This window comes from Erpetoichthys calabaricus, chromosome 8 (assembly GCF_900747795.2).
Source record: "Erpetoichthys calabaricus chromosome 8, fErpCal1.3, whole genome shotgun sequence".
In the NCBI taxonomy this organism is placed as follows: Eukaryota; Metazoa; Chordata; class Cladistia; order Polypteriformes; family Polypteridae; genus Erpetoichthys; species Erpetoichthys calabaricus.
This window is the reverse complement of record NC_041401.2, coordinates 54579968-54605516: the sequence shown is the minus strand read 5'-3', so window position 1 is coordinate 54605516 and position 25549 is coordinate 54579968. Positions and strand designations below refer to the sequence as shown.

Below are 25549 nucleotides of genomic sequence, written 5' to 3'. Positions count from 1 at the left end.
CCCCAGTCATGAGATCTGAATCCAATAGAGCACCTTTGGGAGATGGTAGAATGGGAGAATCACATCATGGATGTGCAGCCAACAAATCTGCAGCAACTGCATGATGCTACCATGTCAATACGGACCAAGATGCCTGAGGAATATTTCCAGCAGTTTGTTGAATTTATGCCATGAAGAATAACAGCAGTTCTGAAGACAAAAAAGGGTCCAACTAAGTACTAGCAAGGTGCACCTAATAAAGTTGCCAGTGACTTTATATCCCCAAATGAGCTACATATTAGTAGAACATTATTGGGTTTTTTCATGATAAATTAATAAGCATATATTCATCCAGTTATGTAACAAATGCATCACGCACCCATGCATTTTCCTTTACTTGAGCACCTTTGACAAAATTTATATTATTTATTTCTGGACAAATGTGACCAAAGTGCTAATTTCTCCAATACAAAATTCTCGTTACCCAACGGTGTGACAGGGAAGGTAGGGTTTCTGTGTGCACTGCCACTGTTCATCTGAAAAATTCCACAAAACAAAGACCCATTTAAAAATTTCATTTCAGTACTAAATATTCAAATTGTAATATACATGTGAAAATACATATGCCACTATGCAGTTTTCTATGTTAATGTCTTGATATTACACTACTTTACAAAATGAAAACTAAATTGAATGTAACCATTTAAATTAAATGTGAATGGGAGATATTTCTGGAGTCATATCAACACTAATAATATACATACGCACACATATATACATATACAGTACATAAGTTTGACATTTCTGCCTTTACCATTTTTAATGGCAAACTTACATGCTTTAATTAAATCCAGTTATTCTAACTTTGCCTCACACATTGTTTATGAAGCAGCGCCAAAAATATCTAGTTTGTATTAGTAGTGCTGTAGCACTGCCACATAAATACATTGTACAAATATCTGTATTATGTGTGCTGCATGGCACTGCTTGGGCTTCCACACATTTAACATGTGGGAGCTTTCTTCATTCTTGAACTGAGTGTGAGAAAGCAGTGATTGACAGCTTTGGCCTTCGAGGATGGAATTTCCAGGTTGCTATCAGAAACTGTTCTGACTGGTCTGCAAATGCTAAAAACTAAAGAGAAGGAAATTTTGAGACTTACGATGGAATTGCCAAGATCGCATTCTCAAGTGGAAAAGACGAAAGGATTTAAAAAAAAAAAAAAAAGGGACAGTGTCCCTTACTCTGACCATCCATCCATCTTCTGATGATTATCCTGCTAATAGGTTGTGAGGGCAGCAGTCTGAGCAAAGATGCCGAGATGTCCCTTTTCCCCATCACCATCTCCAACTGGGATTCTTCCCAGTTGCACAAGCCCAAAAAGCTGACCCAGGATACACTGAAACGAGGGGGAGTTGGAAGTGGTGATGGGGAAAAGGGACATTGGGGCATCTTTGCTTAGACTAATGCCCTCGCGGGCCATAGCAGCAACCCAAACCACCTCATCTGGCTCCTTTTGATGCAGAAAGGGCGAGGAGTGCAGGAAGATTATTCTTGCCAATTGCATCTGCTAATTCGTTTAGTCACTACCTAAAGCTCATGAACATAGGTAAGCACAGGACTGTAGACCAACCAGTAAATTGAAAGCTTTGCTTTTCGGTTAAGCTCTCTCTTCGCCACAACTGATCATTACTGCATATGCTGCTCAGATTCGCCTGTCAATCTCCTGTTTCCTCCTCTGCCTTGAGGCAACTGGCTGAATCTAATTATCAGAAAATCAATAATGTTTTATTTTTATCTTCACATTATTTTAAAGATAGAATTACTGACAGAATTAAAGTGCTAGATTAATTTGCATTGTAATGTGGCTCTAAATATAATAATAATAAAAAAACAAACGTACTTTGTGCAGTTGACTGTTTAATGTGATGCTCTGATCAATTCGTCGCCAATCTAAATCCATTTCTCATGACAAAAAGCCTTGGTAAGCTAGCAGATCACAGACTAAATCACAGTAAACTTTTCATGCTTTTTGGTTGGTTTTGTTTTGATTTACAGTACTTCTAGATTTATGTTATAATTCACACAAGCAAATAAGAACTTATCCTTACTACGAGAAAAATAGTACTAGGAACATGTAATAAAACAAGCATTTCCAGTTCACTTTTGTTGTCACAAACGTGTCAGAAACATGTTAGAAGTGAATCAATACTCAAAAGCTGTCTTGGCTTGAAACATGGACGTATTAGTTAAGTTTATGCTTTTCCTCTGTGCAGCAGACCGACTACTGTAAAGCATCAGAATGGGCAAGATATTTTTTTGACTTTATAAAAAGCACTTAACTTTACGAAACAATTTCCCCAGTAAAGCTGTACCGCAATTAATTATTAAAAAATATTCAAAATTAAAAGTGCATGCATATATATATACAGTGGGTATAGAAAAAAATCACCCCCTTCGAAATATTCCCATTTTTTTTGCTTTACAGCCTTAAATGAAAACACACAAACCAATATTTTTTCCAGTTTTACTTACTGAATGCAATCTATAACATCCAAGTGAAAGATATCACAGATACAGTTCAGAAGAATTTTAAAAAATAAAAAACAAGAAATACTGAGATTAATAAAGGATCACCCCCCTCCTAAACAATACTTGTAAACTCAGTCAGGTGTAAGTAACCACCATTTCCATTGCAGACCATGGTTACTGGCTTCCACTATGATCAATTGTAATAAGTGTGATCAGTGAAGCATAAAAACAGCTGTTCCTGGAGCATTCCCTTGCTTGATAGTGCAACGGACAGCAAATAACTAACTATGGGTGGCAAGCCACTTTCAAAAGATCTCAGGGATAGAGTTATGGACAGACATAAGGCAGGAGATGGATACCAAAACATCTCAAAAGCTTTATCAATCCCAAGGAGCACAGTAAAGTCCATAATAAAGAAGTGGCAAGTGTTTGGTACTACTAGGACCCTCCCCAGATCCGGCCGTCCCTCCAAACTAGATGGATGAGCAAGAAGGAAACTAGTAAGAGAGACTACCAAGAGGCTAATGGCCACTTTGAAGGAGTTACAGGATTTTATAGCAAAGAGACGGCATCAGTGACACAGAAGATGGCTTAAATACAGTACATATAAATGTATTGTGTCATTATGATGGAGAACATGCAACACTTGTATTGCCAATGAGAAAAATGGATGAAGAAAAGCACCAAGAATACTTTTGTAAGTCGGCATTTAAGTTTGATGATTTGCTTCATAGCATCAAACTATTCGTCAAACATCAAAGCATGCACACTGATCCTGTTGGAGCTGCAATGCGGTTTGCAGTCACACTGAGTTATCTTGCAATAGCTGAATCCCCACTTTTCTTCCATTTCATGTTGCACATTTCCACATCCACTTTCAAAGAGCTGGTGATTTGATGCCAGCTGTTCTGGCAGGCACATTGTTTTCTACCAACATCTCCATAGTGACAACACTATTGATGTCACGTACCAAAACCTGAACACATGCCCCACCCAAATTTTTGCTGGTCCTCAGAGAAGGCGTCAAAAGAGAGCTGGAAAAGCGTGCATGTAAGCGCTCTAAGAATCGAGTATAACATGACTCTTGGGTACTAACCACTGCATACTGGGCACACTCCACAAGACCGGTCATTTTGGAGATGATCTAAACCGGTCACCTAGCCATCACGCTTTGACCACTGTTAATGTTGCTCAGAACCTTACACTTGCCCAGCATCTCTATCAGCTATAACAAAAAAAAAAAAAAAAGAACTGTGCTTCACTCTGTTCAATCATGCCTTGGCACCATTGTTTAATTTGCTGTGTTGTTTTTTTTCTTTTGTTACTTCCTCTTTTGTTTAAGTGTTTAACGCTGATCGATGATTGGTATTGCAGGCTTAATGACAATATGCAGAAGAATCATGGTGTTGGCATTTTCCAAAATGCAAGGCTATAGACTGAAACAAATGTAATCAGTTTTGATCAGATTTATTGATGCATGTTATACACCCAGTCCACTATAGTGATTAACAACTGTGCACAATATTTTTCCCCTTTTCTAACTGTGCTCGTTTCACCAAGGGGATCCTCTAATCAACCTGCTCTTCTAATCCCACTTGACTCACAAAGAGGGAAAACCTTCTGCTCTTCAAATTCTGTCCTTGGGTCTTCAAGGAAATGAAAAAGGTAAAACTGGGTCTAAAGTCTAAAAAGTGAGAAACACTGCAGTTAGATAAACATCCATACTAAGTCCACACATCTGATTTAAGTGTAAGTACTAATTTCAGTTGAGGAGGAAGTAAAGTGCTTTTTCTGTACTTAACCTTAACAGGCATATTAGTGACATCTACTGGACTGGACTCCAAAAACAAACATGACCAAAAATCTAAATACAGTAACTGAGCAGGCTAGAGATTCACAGGATCAATCTTGAGGAGTTTAAGAATTGATATTGAATCATTTAAACGAAAAATCAATATTTTTACCCAGGCCTAGAAATTATTATCCCAAAGTGCCTGAGAGGTCAGGGGAAATGCAACGGTTGCTACTTTTGATGACATGCTGCTTTTATTGATGCTCTTATTTAAACTTTTTGAACACTGTTCTGGCTGATGGGAATTGTAGTCCTCACTTTGTCATTTACACATTGTTGCAGATAAGATGGTGGGGTTTGAGGTAATATGTATTAATACCTTTTCTACTGCATCAGTTGTGTGAAACTGTTTATGCTCATAGCCACTGCACCTGGCAATGGTGTTAATTTTGACAATACATTTTGATTTAGTTTTTGTTGTAGTCTTCTGTCTAAATCGCATTTTAGTTTTAGTCACATTTTAGTCATTTAGTTATTGCTAGTTTCAGTCTAGTTTTATTTGACAAAAAGTAAATTAATTTTAGTTGAGAAAAAGTAAACCTGTTTTAGTTAACTAAAACTAAAAGCAAATTAGTCAAAATCAGATGGATATCTTGTTCAATATATGAATATGTATAGAATGCACTGTACCTCTAAACAATTATACTAACATGTATACTGAACCACATGTAGTGATTATTGAACATAAAATGAAAAGTAGGTGTAGAAAGGATTTACTCCAAAAGATCTTGGTCAGATAATGGCAGCTCTGGTCTATCATCACAGTTTTCTGGCTTTTGTCGTGTTTTAGTTATGTTGCTATAAGAGTTTACCAAAAAAAAAAAAAAAACATTAATCATATACATCATTTCATTGATGATGTATACAAGCTTTGATTTTTTTTTTTAATTGCTATGACTGATATCGTCAATGCCACTGTCCCAGTATATGCAAGTGGATGCGTGCAAAGTGGTTTCACCCACAATCCTGAACAATATGTTGCAGCACTTGACACAGTATTAGCAGGGTGAATTACAGCTAGAGGTAACAGAATTGGCATCAGGCAAGTCACCACCTAGATAAAGTTACATACACCTTGGCATGAATCTCTGGATTGCATGCATCTAGATGCCCCTTATGGCTTGTGGTGTTCTTTCCTGTGAGCTTCATTCCACATGGCTTATGCTGGGTTTTATTTTTGTCAAGTGTTGTAATTAAAGGTGGTCCATATGACTTACGCATTTTTGCCCAAGAATCATGTTAGTTAACAGGGGAACAGGATTCTGGCTGATGTGATGGTTTCTTGATGGCATAAAAATTTTTAAAATTGCACCACTATATTCATGGTTGTTATTTCTTTTAGACCATGTCATGTGGAATAGATATGTTCAAAGAGCTTCATATCTCTCATTGTCCAGTTATCTGTTTGTAACATTTTCATTTTCTTCAATTTTCATGAACCATTATTTTAAAAGCATTTGTCTTAGTTTTCATCATTGAAGGTGCATTTTTATTTAGTTTTTGTCCCATTTTCGTCACAGAAAAAATGTTGTTGATGAGTATTTTTTGCCTTAGTTTTTATCAAAAAATATTAACACTTCCTGGCACACACTTAGTAGATGTGTCTTCTTTGAGTTCACTAAACATTGCGAATTTCACTTCGCTTCTGCAGATGGCCTTCATTTGCATAAACTTGCATGCACCATTTTTCAGAAAAATCACAATCACCTCGGTGGCGAAATGGGGGATGCAGTGCACTAGAATGTCCCAGTTGCTATTAACAACAAGTATCAAAAAATAAAAAACACATTTCAGCTAATGTTTTTTCTACAACAACACCAAATTTCAATCAGATCCGTCAACGCATTTTTCAGATTTTAGGATATTTAGCTCTTCTTGTGTGGGGATTTTTTTTGAATCCCTAAATATTTATCAATCAAAATGTCCTTTCTTTGTGGATACCTACTGCCCTGGATGTGCTATCCTGCCAAATTTAAGCATTTTACCTAAACATGAAATAGTGTTGTTATTGAGTGAGTGAGTGAGTTAGTCAATCAACTTTGTAATGTATATTTATGTGTAACATTGGTACCCCTCAAGAAAGCAACAAATTAATATAATGTAGATAACACTTATAATGATTCCAATTTTCCTGAAATGTTTGGAGAAATTGCAAACTATTCTTTTAACAAAAAAATCCTTCAAAAGTTTTGTAATATCTTTGGAATAGTTTATTCTTTTAAAAAAAATATGTGGAAAAATGATTGGCACTCACTATGAATAAAACCAAATAAATTTGCGTCTTTGGGGAAAAAATGTTTCTTGATATTGCTTTTAATGCCTACTAACTTTATTGATGTCTAAGAATATTTCCTGGGGGTACAAATATGAGAAAACAAATGGAGAATTATTTTGTTATTATCCATCAACATGGCTAAAAGCTAAAGAGGTCTCCACTCAAATGATAACAAAAGCTGTTGAGCTGCACAGATTGAGGAATGGCTACTAAAATAGATAATTCAGTTGAAATAAACTGTAAGGCAATTCAGGAAAAGTATGGGACTGTTGAAAATTTGCAAAGAAGGGGACAAATCTAAATACTGACCCCACATACAGTGAGGAGGATACTAAGGGAGGCAAAGAGGAGCCCAAAGATCACAGTTGCACGACTGCAAAGTTGAATTGAATCTTGGGGTTTCATCATTTCAAAATCAACTTTGAAATTAGTGTTGGGTCTCAAGAACCAGTTCAAATTTTAAGAACCGGGAAATCGAAAAGAAGTCCCACTTATTGATTAAAACATGCGCACTTTTAGTCATTATACAAGTCTAGTAAATGTCCCTGATGCAGGCACATAAATCTGAGACAATGTTGTAAACTATGCCATGCATCAACGGTGTGATGATTTGTTTTGCTCAGGCCATGAAGTATGGACCTCAAGCAAATGCTCAAAAGTGTGGCTAATTTTATTAGATAATATAATCACAATGCAAAATGCAGCAACTGTGGCAAGATAATTTCTTGTAAGGGAAGCTGCAAAACAAACTTGCCATAAACATCAGCACAGCATTAATTTAAAAGAATGTATGGTCTTCAATGTCTTGCGGTCTCCCAGTCAAGCCTCAGCTAGCGCTTGCACATTGCTCTCAGGTAACATTATATAATGTAATTGGAAGAGATGGATCAGTTACTAGTTTTTAGAATCTGTAGTACTAGGGTGTTGTACCGTGTTAGCCATTATGAATGTTTCCTTGGCTTTTCTCTAGTTTTTACAATAAATTGACATGAAATTCCCAAAGGTTATTACACTGCTTCGTATTTTAATTACCATGATTACTGCGTTTTTCTAAAATGTTCGCTAATACATATGTAATCACACATGTGTATAATTTAACCATGGCAAAAGGCAGTGACACTGTTTCAGAGTTCCTTAACTGAGAGCTCAAATCACGGTATAATAATAAAGTGTCTTTTCTCTATATGTGTTGCCCTGATGTGTGTGCTACCCATGTGTCTGTACTGTCTATGGCAGATGGCCAGTCCATGGCCATCCATCCAGTATATTTTGTTAATTGAAATGGCTAATACAAGTCTTAAAATAGGCAATATTTACATCAAGATTTATGAATTGACTAAGAGTTAAACTTCAATTAAAACTTCAGTTCACATAAACATGATTATAGGACAGTCTACAATTTTAAATAATGTTACATAAGGGCTTGAAATTCAGCACAGAATTATGGATATTCTGCACAAATGTACTATTTCATGCAAATTTAGATTTTTAATGAACTGATTTCACACACATATTTATTTGGTAAGTAATCTTTCTTGTCTGTTGCCAGAATACTTTAAATCACTATTTTATACATGTGCCATATTTGTTACTTAAGAATTCCTTTATTCTTTCATTGTTTACATTTTGTTAAGCTTGAATGCATGTATAGGATGTGAATGCATGTTACAATTGGTATGCATCATTCAGCAATCTGATCAAAGCAGTGCATGCGTACTACAGGAGTCAAAGAATCAAGGATCTTTTATTGTCATTCTAACATCCACATGTAGAAACAAAGTTCAGTACTCTGGCTCCGGCAATTAATCAGTACCCACAATAACCCTATTAAAAAAACAAAACAAAAAAAATTTAAAAACTACATAATAAAAAAGTAACCCCTTAATTCAATTGCCTTTGTGATAAATGGATCACAGATAAACGATAAATAAAACAAAAGAACACTAATACATAAATATCATTAAATATATAATAGTTTAAATATATAATAGTTTAAACTGTGCCTTAAAAAAAATCTCAAATTACCTTTCTTAAAGTGAAGGTTGAAGTATATTCTTTCTCTAAAATCAATACAAACATTGAGGAAAATAACTTGGGATTGTTTAGTTAAATCGCACTTAGTTTCACTCATTTTTTTTTTTTTTGAGGAACTGGCTGCTTCCAGTTTGTGGTTGCATTGTGACACTTCAACACACTCAACGTTCTTTAGATTACCCGTTTGAACTGACTGCCTTTAAAACTGAATTCCAAAAATTAAAATCACAGAAGGAAAAATGGTGTTCAAGGCTAACAAAAAACAAACAAAAAAAAAAAATCAGCTGTAGTGTGGGCAAAAGAATTATATATCCTTTACTATCAGAGCTAGCCTTTATGTATTTGTATGTGCAGGCCTCCATTACACACAGATGGTGCTGGAGACACAATATACCAAAAGCAGTTATGCAAACTACCAGACAAAGCTGATATGCTGATTTTTCTTAACGAGAACTGTTGACTCTATTGCTGCACACATGCACAGACCTTTTACGTTGTGTATTTGTGACATTTAGGTTGAAGAAATGTTATTTTATAATTACTGTATCTTGCAAAACTCTGTTTGGTTTACTGCTTCAAGTAACCTTTGTTGTACAAATTTTAGTTTTATTCTTTAAAGAGAAAAGGCTTTTGTTGTTATTGACCATTTGATAAGCACCAGAATCAGTAAGCTGAATCAGAATCAGATTTGGAACAGATAAAATCTAAACGATACCCAACCTCCATGACCAGAAGTTACTTGGACAAGTTCCACGAAAGATGCCCTTCCAGAGACCACACACACATACCATTTTCACATCTGGCGAAAAAGGCAAGGCACAGAACCTCATACATATACAAATACAACTGCTTTACTCAGCAAACTGAATACACTCTCTGCCACACTATCATTAAAAAGGTTGAGTGTGGATTTCTGAATATTTGAATGGAGAAAAAAAATGAGAAAGACTGCATACATGTTATTTAATTTTATAAACTTAACATCATAAAGCATGATGCAAAGCATACTAGAGAGTATAAGAAAAACAAACATCTTCCCAAACTGAATCCAACAGATCCTTTGGATTATTTTCTGTAGATAAAACTACAAATGGGAATCTGGCATGAACAGTAAAAACTACCAAAGCATCAATGTATCTGTACTGAATGGTAAGTATAGAAAAAATGAATTGTAATAATTTTTGATTATCACCTTTTAAATCATAATTGAAGGTGTCAATTCTCATCCCATGAACAAATCAGATGATTACTATCCCAGCAAAATTTTATATTGGTGACTTTTTTGCCTAAAAAGTGTGAATATGGGTATTCCAGTAAAATTTCTATAGTAAATAACCAATTTTGATAATAGACACAATGCACTTTTGATATGTTTTGATTTCATATGTTTTTTTACGGGAAGCATTATGGTACAGTCAGTAAATGTCTTACAACATCAGACTAGGGTTGAGTGATTTTTTTCAATTATTAGAATTTATGAAATTGAATGAATGTTTTAAAGCTGTTTTCAAAAATTAAAATTTCATTTTTTAAGTAGCAATTGGTACAGTTAAACAATAAAGTAAATAAATATACCAAAAGACCCCCCCCCCCCCAAAAAAAACAGGCTAGCAATCTTCTGAAATTGATCAGCTGGTCATGTGTGAACATATTAATATGCAAGGATGGACACAAGCTGCATTTCTCTAATGAATGACCATGTTGTCTGCAATTGATTTGGATAAGAAAGAAAGGATGTCAACCCAATTCATGTAAAAATACAAAGTTTTCAAAATGACAGTAGCAGTTCAAAGTTCAGCACTTAAACCAGAAATAAGCAGCAGAATGGAATGAATGTGAGAAAACATGGGACAAAGATAAAGCCTGTCCACAACCAACATCTCTGGTGTATTCTTTTCACAAGGCACACTCTCTGTTATACAGTATATCCCATTAGAACACTTGGCCATTGGAAGAATATACCCGAGTTATCCATCATGTCTTCCTAACTCGGAGCAGTGAATTAGGCTATGGTGGGGAAAATAATGAGCAGGTTGCTTGTAGTACTATATATTTGGATGGAAGGGACTCTATTACAGGTGGATCATTCCAGAGACCTGTAGCTGCAGTAGAGGGAGGAAGATGGCTGGCAAGTTATGCAAAATAAACTGTTTTTTTGTTTAAGCATATTTGTTTTTGTATTTCTAAGGATACGGTTGTATTTTCATTTGGCAAAAATGTGAACAACTTTCTCATTTTTTATTTATTTTTTTCTTCCCAATAATTATTGAAAATGATGCTTATGTGGAAAAATTTAAATAGTGAATTGTTTGTAAATTAAAAAAAAACAAAAACAATTTTGTTTTATTTTGTTGAAATGTCACCCAGCCCTACCAGAGAGATGTGTGTTCAACACCATGCTCAGTCTTTTTGGAGTCTGCATGCACCCTTGGACCATAAGGGACTTCTCCAGGTTTTCTTCTTTTCCATGCACATTCCAGATATGTGCTATGAGCTATGGCCGGCCATTCATCCCGGCCAATACCCCCAGGCCGCTAGATGGAGTCCTCCTTGCAACGTGGAGATGCCCCGAATTCCAGCACGGCATCATGGACTATGGAGTTTTAATACACAGCCCTGCTGGATAACGTCGGGGCCGCCAGGAGTCGCTGCAGGGAGGCCCAGAGATTTATATTTTCCATATAGCCTGGAAGTATTTCCAACTCACGGAAACAGAAGAAATGATATACTTCCGGGCTGAAGAAAAAGAGAAATTTTTGCCTGCCCCGGAAGTGATAGAAAGTCACATGAACTGAGGGACAAACACTTCCGGGTCATGGACTATAAAAGGACCATGAGAAATCCCAGACAGTGAGCTGAGCTGGGTGGAAGGGTGGCAACGCGTCTGGGAGAGGAGGATTGGTTATTGATTTATTATTGTATTGAGTATATGAGTAGTGTGCAGTGGAGAGTGCTTTGTGCACATTATTATTACAAAATTAATAATAATTGTAATTTTACCCGATGTTTGGAGTGGTACCTGAGGGTTCAAGGGAGCTCTAGCGCCCCCTACTGTTACAGTGCATATATTAATTGGTGACCACTAATTGGTTCAGTAGGAGTTAGAAAGGACATTTGTGTCAGTAAGCTCCAGGATGTCTGGCATTAAGGTAGCATTTGCCTTGCACTGGTTTTATTTATTGTTTAAACTGTAATGGAAAACATAGGTTCGGGGGGAAAAAATGGATGGATGAAATATTACTTTGTTCAGAATTAATTTAAAAAAAATGCATAGCACTTATGTGACCTTGTTTAAAGCAAACATATTTCAGATATACTGTATCATGACCAAAGAAAGACAAGATTAATATTAGCTAATAAGTACAGAAAATTGCTGGTTGTTTTCTACTGGTGCAACCTAGTAAATGATACATTTTAAAATGCATCAAATAGTTTTTTTCTTGCAACTGTGTAAGCTTTTAGATGGATGCTATTCTGTTTGTTGTGGATGTGAGTCATGGTGACCTAGTTTATAACTGTAATGACACCTGGAGTGTTATTTATATCACAGAGGAAAATATGCATAATTTTTATTCTTAAGTCTATCTATATCAACCATTAAACTAAATACCATACATACAAAGCACTATCCAAGACATAGCCCTTGGTGAAAATGCTGACCAAATCTGGTCATTTGCAACTAGTCAAAGATACTATATTTAGAAGTCTATAAGAAGTATCATAAAAATAATTTACCTTTATCTGGCTCTAGCTACTGCATAATTATACATTAAATTCTTTTACCACTCATATATTGAACTATATTTTAAAAATGTAATATATTAATGTCACACTGACTTTAAAGTGTCAATATTTGTGACATTACATTGCATTAACAAAATGATGTATCAATTTATATATACACACATCACTTTCATCACAATATATACATTTTGCCATTTTCTTCACTGATGGATAATTCTTTTTAAAACATTATCTCAACTTCATGGTCAATCTTATCGTTTTGTTTTTAATTTTTTTTCCACCCGCATCTTAGTGAAACAGGACAGTGCATTGGGCCCCGCCCGGCTTCCCCCTCCCCTCGGCCCACTGCCTCTGTCTGAGATTAGTATATATATATATATATATATATATATATATATATATATATATATACACACACATATACACATATATACACACACATATACATACAGTAATCCCTCCTCAATCGCAGGGGTTGCATTCCAGAACCCCCAGCGAAAGGTGAAAATCCGCGAGGTTGAAACCATATGTTTATATGGTTATTTTTATATTGTCACGCTTGGGTCACAGATTTGCACAGAAACACAGGAGGTTGTAGAGAGACAGGAACGTTATTCAAACACTGCAAACAAACATTTGTCTCTTTTTCAAAAGTTTAAACTGTGCTCCACAACAAGACAGAGATGACAGTTCCGTCTCACAATTAAAAGAATGCAAACTTTTCTTCCTCTTCAAAGGAGTGCGCGTCAGGAGCAGAGAATGTCAGAGAGAGACAGAGAGATAAAAGCAAACAATCAGAAATCAATAGGGCTATTTGGGCTTTTAAGTATGCGAAGCACCGCCGGACTACGCAGCTGCTAGGAAGGGAGCAATGTAAAGATAGTCTTTCAGCATTTTTTTAGAGGAGCGTCCGTATCGTCTAGTGGTGCGGACAGCCCCCCTGCTCACACCCCCTCCGTCAGGAGCAGAGAATGTCAGACAGAGTGAGAGAGAAAGAGAAAAACAAACAATTAAAAATCAATATGTGCCGTTCGAGCTTTTAAGTATGCGAAGCACCATGCGGGAAGCATGTCGCTTGACAAACCAGCTGCAAGAAAGGGAGCAACATGAAGATAATCTTTCAGCATTTTTAGATGAGTGTCCGTATCATCTAGGGGTGCGAACAACCCCCCTGCTTAGACCCCCTCCGTCAGGAGCAGAGAATGTCAGAGAGAGAGAGAGAGAGAGAGAGAGAGAGAGAAAGGCAAACAATCAAAAATCAATACGTGCTGTTTGATCTTTTAAGTATGCGAAGCACCATGCAGGAAGCATATCGCTTGACAAAGCAGCCACATTTATGCCCAGCAAGGAAGAGAGCAATGTGAAGGTAATCTTTCAGTGTTTTTTGAGGAGCGGCCGTATCTTCTAGGAGTGCGAACAGCCCCCGTGCTCACAATATATTTGAGGAGTTTTATATAATAGGTAATACACGCTCTGGTTGGGTAGCTTCTCAGCCATCTGCCAATAGCTTCCCTTGTATGAAATCAACTGGGCAAACCAACTGAGGAAGCATGTACCAGAAATTAAAAAACCCATTGTCCGCAGAAATCTGCGAACCAGCAAAAAATCTGCGATATATATTTAAATATGCTTACATACAAAATCCGCGATAGAGTGAAGCTGCGAAAGTCGAAGCGTAATATAGCAAGGGATTACCGTATATCTATCTATCTATTATATATATATATATATATATATATATATATATATACACGAGGGTTGTCTGGGTTCCGCGCGGAATCACTCGAAATAAGTAGCCAAGGATTTTTTTTTTCTATTTTTCTCATGTACTTCGATCCTTTTTAAACTTTTTCTAAGTATTCACTGCCAACATCAATGCATTTTTGGGCTCTTCTGACCCACGCCGCAAAACACTCGCGAAAGGCTGTTTTTGTGAGGTTGTCCAGCTGTTCTTTGACAGCTGCAATCAGTTCCTCTCGAGTTTCGAAGTTGTGGCCTCGCAGGAGTTCTTTCACCTTCGGGAAGAGCCAAAAGTCACATGGTGCAAGATCGACTGGCCATTGTTGAACTTGTCAAGGAAAAACTTGCACCATTCCACGCGAGCTTGCTTTTGTTCCACAGTCAGCAGCCTTGGAACCCATCGGGCACATTCCTTTGTAAAGCCAAGATCTCGTCGAATGATGGTGTCGACAGCATACAGGGTCATCCCAAGTTCCAGGGCAATTTTCCTGATGGTCACACGACCATCTTCTTCCAGGAACTCCTTCACACAATCAGCATTTCTGCCATCAGTCGAACTTCGCGGTTTCGGTTCACGTTCTTCATCGTCAAAGTTGAAGTGGCCTGTGCTGAAGCGCTGGAACCACTTAAAAACCATCGTCTTCTTTGGAGCATTCTTCTTGAAGATGCGAGAAAGTTTTTGGCAGCACTGTTTAGCTGTTAAACCATCAGAAAAGTCGTAAAAAATCATCACTTCAAAGTCACGTACGCACAGAGTCGGGAGCTTCGCCGCTAGCGCTGGCTGCGCACTCTCAGTTCTTTTGCTTCTGTTCATTCTGAAGGAAGAGAGGGAGCAAAACATCTGAACAAAAACACGCAACCACTTGAATAATCCCTCTACACAGCAGAACAGGTTTCGACAGGCTGACACTCGACAAACGATAAAATTCCACACGGAACCCAGACAACCCTTGCATCTATATATCTATATCTATATCTATCTAATATACTAGAACGCATTCAACTTCATGACTAGCTCGTTCAGAATCAGGTATTTATTGTAGATTGTTTGACGCGATTTTCTTGTCATACATTTCCGTGCAGCACAGCGCGTTAAACCCTCCTGAAGCCCAGCTTCACTGGAGCTCTATGGGCAAGCACAGAGGAGCTTTTTTCACTGCAGAAAAGCTGGACGGTAATTGGATAAATGCACCAAAATCGTCACTTCCAGGGAAGCTCAGCTTCTCTGGGAGTGAATGGAGCAGTGGGCAGGCCAGGACGCTGGGCTGCTGCATGATGACTGGAGGAGCTGTTTAAAGGGCGGAACCCCTTTTTTGATTGACAGCATGTCTTAAGTATACATCAGCACTACAGAGATTCGAGTTCAGTCCCATGCGGATTTGCAGGTGAAGTCGTACGACAAACTGCTGCACTCTGTATTGTTTGCTGGTGATATAAACCATTTTTGCTTGTACAAATCATTCTTTAAATAATAAAAAAAAAACATTTTATAGCGTTCTTGACTTTGCTCCTTGTTTCAGCATTGTAAAGTTAGTTCGTTCATATAATTAAAGTAGCTCGTGGAAGGGGAAAGTAGCCAGCTAGCAAGCTGTGCATAATGGCAGACGCAGACGGTGCTAATATTGTTGACCTGCTTTTGGCAAAACCATTTAGTAGTCTTCCTTACGAGGAGAGACTCAGAATTAAACAGCAGGGCAGACCAACGCCCAAGATTGATCTGGTGCAAAAATCAGGAAAAAATAACAGGTCTTTTCAGCTCTCCTGGTATGACAAGGTGAACTGGCTGACTGGAAGTGCTGTGACAAAGAAAATGTACTGTTGGCCATGCCTCTTGACGAAACCTTCTCAGGGAATGGGATGTGTTTGGTCACACGTGGGTTTTGGGGATCTGGGTAACTTTGACAGGGTATATAAAAGGCACGAAAAGTGCAAAGAACATGCGAGTTCATGTGCAAGGTTAAGTTGTCTGGGCAGGGTCAGGGTTGAACATGCAATCAATGAAGGTCTTCGGATTCAGGTGGCAAAACATAATGAAACAGTAAAAAAAAAAAAAAACAGGGCCTTCCTAAACCGTCTAATTGATGTGACTTCCTTGCTTTCCCGTCAGGAGCTGGCATTCAGGGGGCATGATGAGAGTAGTGAATCAGCAAATAAGGGGAATTACAGGGAATTTACAGAAACATTTGCTAAATATGACTCTGTCTTGGCCACACAATTTCAGTCATCAGCTGTGTTTTCTGGTATGTCCCACTCAATCCAAAATGACTTGATCTCTGCTCTCGCAGCCACTGTTTCTGATCATATAAAAGGTGAAATTCAGACTGCTCCTTTTTTTGCATGGCAGGTGGATGAAGCAACTGACATATCTTGCCATGCCCAACTGTCTGTCATTGTTAGATATGTGGATAGTGCAGGTAAAATTCAAGAGTGCTTCATTGGATTTTTGGATGTGTCAGGGGGTCGAGATGCTCAGTCTGTGTTTGAAGTTTTAAACGAGAACATGCAGGGCTACAGTTTTAGAGAAAAACTTGTGGCACAAACTTACGATGGGGCTGCTGTCTTTGCTTCATCTCTCAATGGCTTACAGGCCAAAGTTAAAGTAATAGCCCCTAGTGCAGTGTTTGTGCATTGCTATGCACACAGACTGAACCTGGTGTTGTCCCAGGGTGCTAAATGCTTGCCTGAGCCAAGAATATTTTTTGCATCTCTCTCTGGGTTCACCACATTTTTTTCAAAGTCCATAAAAAGGATGTCTTTTCTTGAGTCTGCAGGGTCTTCAAGATTGCCCAGATACGCTCCTACTCGATGGAATTTCACATCACGGATAGTGAGCACTGTGGCAAACAATTACGATGGCCTCCTGCAGACTTTTGACAAGATTACCCAGGATGAGAGCATGGATGATGACACATTAGATGCTGCCAAAGGCTTCATAATGAAACTGGAGGATTTTGAGTTTGTGTTCATGTTGTACACATATGAACAAATATTCTCTGAGACAGATGTTGTCTTTGATATTGTCCAGCAAAGGGCTATGGATGTTCTTTACTGCAAAAAAAGAATTGGGTCTCTCCTTGCTTTTGTCGAGGAGAAGAGGTCAGAGGAGGCTTATCAAGCAGTTTATGCAAAAGCAGCAAATCTCATATCAGACCCTCGAGATGAACCTATTAGAAAGCGCCATCTGTCACAATTACAGGATCCCCAGGACCGCTACAGAAATTTGTACATAGCCATCCTAGACAATCTCATGGAGCAGATTTCTCAGCGTTTTTCAAATTTGAGCTTCTTAGAATTAGTCAATACAGGGAAATTTGATGAAATGAGACAAGTGTTTCCAGAGGAGGCATTTGAAAGTGTGCTGAAAAGTTATGGCCATTTCTTTGAGGAGACTGAGATCTGAACTTCAAGTACTTTATTCAGATCATGACTTACAGGGGAGCAGGGGTAAGCTGTGTGATTTCTTGGTGTTTTTTAAAGACATGGAGTTGGATAGTGCAATGCCTCAGCTATACAAGCTGTTGTCGTTAGTGGCAACAATTGGCGCTACATCAGCAGGTGTAGAGAGGAGCTTCTCCTGTTTAAAACGGGTCAAGTCATACACCTGCAACACGATGGGCCAAGATCGTTTCAGCAACCTTGCTCTCCTGGCCATTGAGAGGAAACTGGTTAAGTCCCTGAAAAAGACGGCCAATTGGTACGACAGGGTCACAGACCATTTTCTGCAAAAGGAACGGAGGGCAGAATTTACATACAAATAACATAATGAATTTTATGATGAAGGCCTAATATGAGCTTCCCCTGTTTCAAAAGCTAGCAGCCGCCACTGATATATATATATACACATACATACATCTATATATACACATCTATATATATACAAATCTATCTATATCTATATATATATCTATATCTATATATCTATATATATATCTATATATATATATCTATATATCTATATATCTATATCTATATATATATATCTATATATATATATATATATATATATATATACACACACATCTATCTATATATATCTCTATACATATCTATATCTATATATATCTTTATATATATCTATATATATATCTATATATATCTCTATACATATCTATATCTATCTCTATACATATCTATATCTATATCTATATATATCTATATATATATCTATATATATATATATATATATATATATATATATATATATATATATATATATATATATATATATATATATATATATATTAGTGCTGGGCGGTATACCGGTTCATACCGAAAACCGTTTATTTTTTTATGATAAGGATTTTTCTTATACCGCAACACCGGTTTAAATTGCCTAAACGACGTTCGGAACATGGCGCAGCGGGAAACTGTTCAAGTGGGGACCTTTTTCACTGCTACACCGCTAAACACAGATTTGTTGCACTAGGGCTCTTTTTCACTGCTACACCACCAAATAGGTAGCATTCCGAAACTGAAGCCGACGATAAAGTTGAACATGATGAACAGAAGAACTTTTGCCGAAAAAAAGGACTCACGTCCGTCGCCTGGAAATACTTTAGTTTAAAAAGGTCAGATGTGTAAATACTGTTTCTATACTACTGGATAATACTGCAAGCCAAGTTGTACTTGTTTTATTTGTTTTCAATATAGTGTAATGTACCTGGGTACTGTGTAATAGTGTGACGACATGTTGACTTTATTCTCGACATTTCCACTTTAATCTTGACGCTTATGACGAGAATAAAGTCGACATGTTGACTTTATTCTCGACATTTCTACTTTATTCTCGCCGTTTATGTCAAGATTAAAGTCGACATGTTGACTTTATTCTCGTAATTTGTCATTAAAGTAGAACATCGTAAACTAAACTTCATCGTAAAATGAATATTTAATTTACTAGATTTTCTCAAACCCCGTCATAAGTTATATAGCACATTAAATGCTTTGTGTTAAGTGATTCTTAAACTGACTTCTTCTTGCACTAAGAGGAGGCGCCAGCAGTGATCGCCGCACAGAATACATTCACTTCATGATCTTCCTGCTCTCTGAACATTTAGAATGCTAAGATAAATACTTAATATAATTTTCATGGTGAAATGTATTAAAGCATGCATTAATCATATGGGGGCACGGCGGCATGCCTGCCTTGTATTTGCATGTTTTTCTGGTGGGTTTACTCGGCGTGCTTCAGTTTCCTTTCAAAGTCATGTAGGATGTGGGGTTTTGTTGTGCTATATTGACCCTTCTAGTGTATGTTTTGCTTGTATTCATCCTGCGATGTGTTGGCAACTCGTTCAGACATGGGCGCAACTCTGAATGGATGGCATAATTAAACATGTATAACGAAGATATTTTTAAAGTTCTGAACACTCCGTGGGCTAAGTTTATAACTAGTTTTAATTTCACAAAGACGTTTATCGTGCGGTGATGGGTTATGTGGTGAAAGAAAAAGGAAGGATAGGAACTGGGGTTTTGGTATGTCAGATAGAGACAGCATGCATGCAATAAAGATAGCCCGCTCAGAAGAACATGTATTGAATTCTGTGTTCGTGTCTCCGACCAGCAGATCACAAACCCAACATTTACACAAAGCATTTAATGTGCTGCATTAATTTATGACGGGGTAAATTAAGTAATTGATTAAACATTGATTTTAGGAAGAAGTTTAGTTTACGACATTCTACTTTAATTATGAAGTAAACTATGAGAATAAAGTGGAAATGTCGACTTTAATCTCAACATAAACGGCGAGAATAAAGTGGAAATGTCGACTTTGTTCTCGACATATAGTTTGTTTTTTTCTTCCCAGTATAGCTTAGCTTGAAGCAAGGTCGATATTAATGCAGTTTGCCTAAATGATGGTTCAGTTGGTAAAGATGTCATCACCAAGTTACACTTGTTTTATTTTATTTTAATTTGGTGAATACTGTGTAATGCACCTGGGCTTAAAATAATAGTGCAACTATCACTAATAATAATATTATTTATTTTATTGTTATTATTTATTAGTTTAAATATTATGCAGTTTAATGATGATAAAGTTGTTTAAAAAGTCACTTTAACGTGTCAGTGGACAGAGATTGTTAACATTAACAGAAAGTGTAGTTGGTTTACAAAAAATATTTACTATTTATTCCTTTTCTAAGACATATTCGGTGCAATACAACTTTTGACAAGCACTTCTGGATATTTTACTAAGTCTAAATGCCTCTTTGTATGGTTGAAAATATGTTGTCAAAATTATAGTTTGTCTTTGCAAAATTTGTTCAATAAAAAGGTTGTATATTTTGACTGCATCTGTCATGCAATGTGATACCTTCTCCATTAGTGCCACCCCCTTGAAAACTATCACTTTATGGGGCAATGCAAAACTATATTAATACTTGTGTGCACATTAAAATGTTTTTTTTTGTACAATGTACAATGCTCATGACAGTGGAATTGGTTATTCTTAGCCAGTAATTGCAGTGTAAAATATGGTTAACATCCACTCATGCATGGGGAAAAAAATACCGTTGAATACCGTGAAACCGGGATAATTTAGAAAAATACCGCGATATAGAATTTTGGTCATACCGCCCACCCCTACAAAGACATTTTAAAAAAAAATCAAGAACTTCCAACATTGTGGCAACAGCTTGGGGAAGACCACTTTCTGTTCCATGGTTTGACAATTTTGGTGTGAACAGAACAGAGCACTGACTTCAACCCTGATGAACACTTTTGGAACAAATTCACCTCACAAATGCTCTTTTGGCTGAATGGGCACAAATTCCCACACACATACTCCAAAAACTTTTTAGAGGACTACATATAGTGTATATTAACAGATCTTTGCTTTATACACTTAATTTTTTTAAAATAAACCTCAGTGTCAAATCCCACTCTCCCCCTTTTCTTTTAAATTATTCCAAAAGTCAAACTCTGTAATGCATCATAGTCAAAACAGCAACTAATGCATCCACAGGTTACCATGAATTTCTGACAATTACCAAGGCAGTGGTTTTTTCTATTTATAAGGTGCCTTGCCTGGATGGATTTCATAAGAAATTACAACAAAATAAAACACACTAACTGTTCAACAACAACAAAAAATGTTTACTTTATTGAAAAATGTACTTGGATATCTTATCAGCAGCTTTTGCAATCAAATGCACACTACAAAATTTCTTCCTTTGCATAGTTACTCAGACTGAGTCCCCCGTAGCAATAAACCAGACTACCACTTTGAATCACTAAGGAATGCAAAACTTTTTCCTATTAACAAAACCCTCAGACACAAGCAGATCTTAGAATATCCAATCCAGGACACTCATTAGTGTATATGTTACGGCCAAAGTCCAAAGTTTGGTCAGTCCCCGAATTGGCCGGCCATTTCGCACTTTGGCCGTGGCATGTGGCCAATGTCCGATGTACTGGAAATGGCCAGTGTATATGCTACTTTGGCCGTCCACTTCCCGAAGTGCCGGGAAATCCCTGGCCAATATTTGATGTGCTGATGCAAGACTGTCCGGTAGGTGGCGCAGCTGTCGATTCCGGTGTGATGTCGGCTTTCACGTGGTAGCAAGGACAGTGCCACGCTGTGACGCTAATTTTCCGTTTGTCTGCTGCTTTTTGGAGAATATCCTGCCCTCAGTCCTGCCTCTGTGACTTGTTTTTATTATTCTGACAGTGATTTCATTGTGAGTATTAATCCTCGGCTCGTTTTTGTATAGTATTCTATATGCATGCTTTTCAGTTCGAAGGTTAGGTCATACTGCACATATCAAAAGTCACAATAGTGGCTGTTTAACAAATCTGGCATAATTATATAACCAATGCTAAACAACACAATTTAAGTCCTTATACATGTACATTAACTGCTAAACCACGAAAGGGATCGCCGCATGACTTGAGATTCGGAAATGCCGGTTATAGGAACCATATCCATATCCGTAAGGTAAGCATACATTTTAAGGCATTCCAAATTTTTGAATTACGGATATGACGGCTTTAATCACTGCCATAAACAGATTAAGGGTGGAAAAAAATTATCGCTAGATGGTGTGGCGTCAACTGAGTAGTATTGATAGCGCATGTCCCAGACGCTGCCTGCGCCAAGTTTTCATATCTGTACGCATTTTTGCGGTTACAATTGCGGGTTTCTATACCCGCTCGGGTTCATGTCAATGGTGTAATCTTTGTACGGGCTGTATCCAATATAATGGCCTTTCAATTTCAATAATTTGTATTGTTTTCTATAGGTTTTCCCATGGCTTCTTCTGACGAGACTAGTATGCTGGGCGAAGTTGGCGTACATGTAAATACGGAACCAACATTTGATATGAAAACCGTGTTCTTAGATACTTTGAATACGTTGCTGCAAGAAAAAGCAAATAATAGCGGGATACTCAGCAGAGAAAAGTACTGTACCTTTATAGAGGACGTTAAAAAGGCTAAAGCAAAGCAGAAAAAAGAAAGTCGACTAAGAAAATATGGTGTTATTGAAGTTGACGGCAAAGAAAAACTTATTGTGCCAGTAACAGACGACAATAGCGTTATTTTGTACTATGTGCACACAGAAGGGTTATTCGACTTGCTACATGATACTCACTTGAAAATTGGACACGGATGGAAAAGGAGCTACAAACTAAGTACAAAAATGTCACCGAGGAAATCATTACATTGTATCTCCGCTCATGCAAGCCGTGTCAGACCAAATTGTCTAATCCTAAGAAAGGTCTAGTTTCTAAACCCTTGATATTTAAAGGATTTAACTCACGATGCCAGGTAGATCTTATCGACATGCAAAGTAACCCAGACGGCGAATACAAGTTTATACTCAATTATCATGATCATTTAACGAAGTTCATATTATTGCGAGCTCTGAAAAGCAAAAGAGCAGAAGAAGTTGCTTACCAGCTACTGGATATCTTCACCACCATAGGTGCTCCAAGCATGCTTCAATCAGATAATGGAAGAGAATTTGCGAATCAAGTTATTAATGAACTAAAGAACATGTGGCCTGAATTGAAACTAATTCACAGAAAACCGAAGCATAGCCAAAGCCAAGGTTCAGTCGAACGTGCCAACCAAGATGTTCAGAATATGATGATCACATAGATGCAGACAAATACATCAACACATTGGGCTGAGAGTCTCAGATTCATTCAATTCATGAAAAAACGTTCCTTTCATCAAGGAATTCAGCAGTCGCCATTTGAGACCATGTTTGGCTGCAAAGCAAAAGTGGGACTGAGCACCTCAAATCTGCTCAAAGAGGTTGTCGATAACTTAGTTACAGACGAAGATCTTGAGAACGTCGAACAAGAAATGGAGGATGCTATAAATGCAGCAATTTTCTCTGCAAACGAACCTGCTGCAGTGGCGACGGAGCCATTGGAAAGTCCAGACCAGTTGTCTGACAATAAAAATGCGAATAAATTCTGTGTAGTATGTCAAACAGAGTATAGTTCAGCCCATTCTTGTGGATCCTGCGGCAATGATGTCCATGCAATTTGTGGAATAAGTAATGAAGCAGACGAAAGGTACGGAGGGAAAATTACTTGCAGACTATGTCATAATAAACAAGAAATCAGGAATAAGAGGTCAGCCGCTCATGTTAGTTTGCAAACTCAAGGTGCCAAGATGCTAAAAAATTCAGATGCAAAATTCCCACCAGCGAAAGCTGGAGATAATGTACGCATCCACATACCAGATGTTGATAGAGGTCGCGGTGATCCACGAAGCGTCCTTGCAGTTGTCATGAACATCGAGGGCGCTTTCTACAAGCTAGGAACAGAACATGGTGTTCTCAAACAACTGTATTCCAGAAGTGAGTTTTCCATTCTGCACGAGAAACTGCTTACATTGGCATCCGTGGGCACAGAAGAAAAATCACTACGAACCGTCGCGTCTTCACAATCACTGACCGGCGGCCAAGGCTACACTCGATGCAATTGCACTACCAAGTGCTCAACAAATCGCTGCAAATGTAAAAATAACAAACTGCTGTGTAATTCGAAATGTCATAAAAGTTCATCTTGTTGTAACAAGTGATGATGGAGATTGATAATTTTCTATAATAAACTAATTTGACTGATTTTGGTAATTCAGTATATAATGTGATTATCATTACGGTATACAAACACCCCAAAATCTGCTCATGACCTTTTTCTTCTGACTTTGGCCGATCGCCCCATGCCATTTCGCAAACTGGCTGGCCAAATACCAAAATCAAGAAAAGATCGGACATTGGCCGGTCAATGTGAGGCGATATTGGCCGTTTCCCGATTTGGCCGGCCAGTTCCCACTTTGGCCGATATCGGACTTTGGCCATAACATACTGTATATACATTAGTGTATATACATATACATTAGTGTATATCACTTGCATTTCCTTTAATACCCCTATCCCATGTTAACATTTCCTCTTTTTATCATGTCATTACTGTTCATATATAAATAGTTGGAATGATTTTTAAAATCTACAACCTTCTTGGTCACAAATAATTAATCAGTGGTTTATGTAGCACCATTCATAGTATACATTATTACAAATTACTATGCACAGAAAAGAAGGAAACATTTCAAAATAAAAATTTACAGAGCCTAACAAAATAATCCATTGCCATAGCATGTTAATATCTGAACCTTCAATGCTTTTAAAAATAACATGACTGAGGAACTTTCCTGTTTGACAATATATTGATTTTAAGAAAATAATGGGAAATTTACACTGCAAACAGCTTTCAGATTATGGAACATATTATGGCTATTCAAATTAAATTTACAAAATTTTGAAATTTTTAATTCTTTTCAAACTAAAGATTAATTGTTAAATTTTATTAAAACATAGAAAAACTTGAATCCCTCGCTATATCGCGCTTTGCCTTTCGCGGCTTCACTCCATTGCGGATTTTATATGTAAGCATATTTAAATATATATCGCGGATTTTTCGCTGCTTCGCGGGTTTCTGCGGACAATGGGTCTTTTAATTTCTGGTACATGCTTCCTCAGTTGGTTTGCCCAGTTGATTTCATACAAGGGACGCTATTGGCAGATGGCTGAGAAGCTACCCAGCTTACATTTCTCTTTCTCTTGTGCTGACTTTCTCTGATCCTGACGTAGGGGGATTGAGCAGGGGGGCTGTTCGCACACCTAGACGATATGGACACTAGTCTAAAAATGCTGAAAGATTATCTTCACGTTGCTATCTTTTGTGCAGCTGCTTCCTGAAACGACATGCTGCACGGTGCTTCGCATACTTAAAAGCTCGAAGGGCACGTATTGATTTTTGCTTGCTTGTTTTTCTCTGTCTCTCTCTCTCTTTCTGTGCTCATGACGGAGGGGGTGTGAGCTGCCGCCTTCAACAGCTTTGTGCCGCGGTGCTTCGCATACTTAAAAGCCAAAC

At 37.5% G+C, this 25549-nt stretch overlaps 1 protein-coding gene and 1 pseudogene across 5 annotated transcripts in view; one reads left to right on the top strand and one right to left on the bottom strand.

The window, feature by feature from the left end:
• LOC114655491 (methyl-CpG-binding domain protein 5-like) overlaps positions 1–25549 on the bottom strand; it is a 239318-nt gene that overhangs the window by 194130 nt on the left and 19639 nt on the right. The gene's annotated exons all lie outside the window — the stretch shown is intronic.
• Positions 1301–24194, top strand: LOC114656527 (KRAB-A domain-containing protein 2-like; annotated as a pseudogene).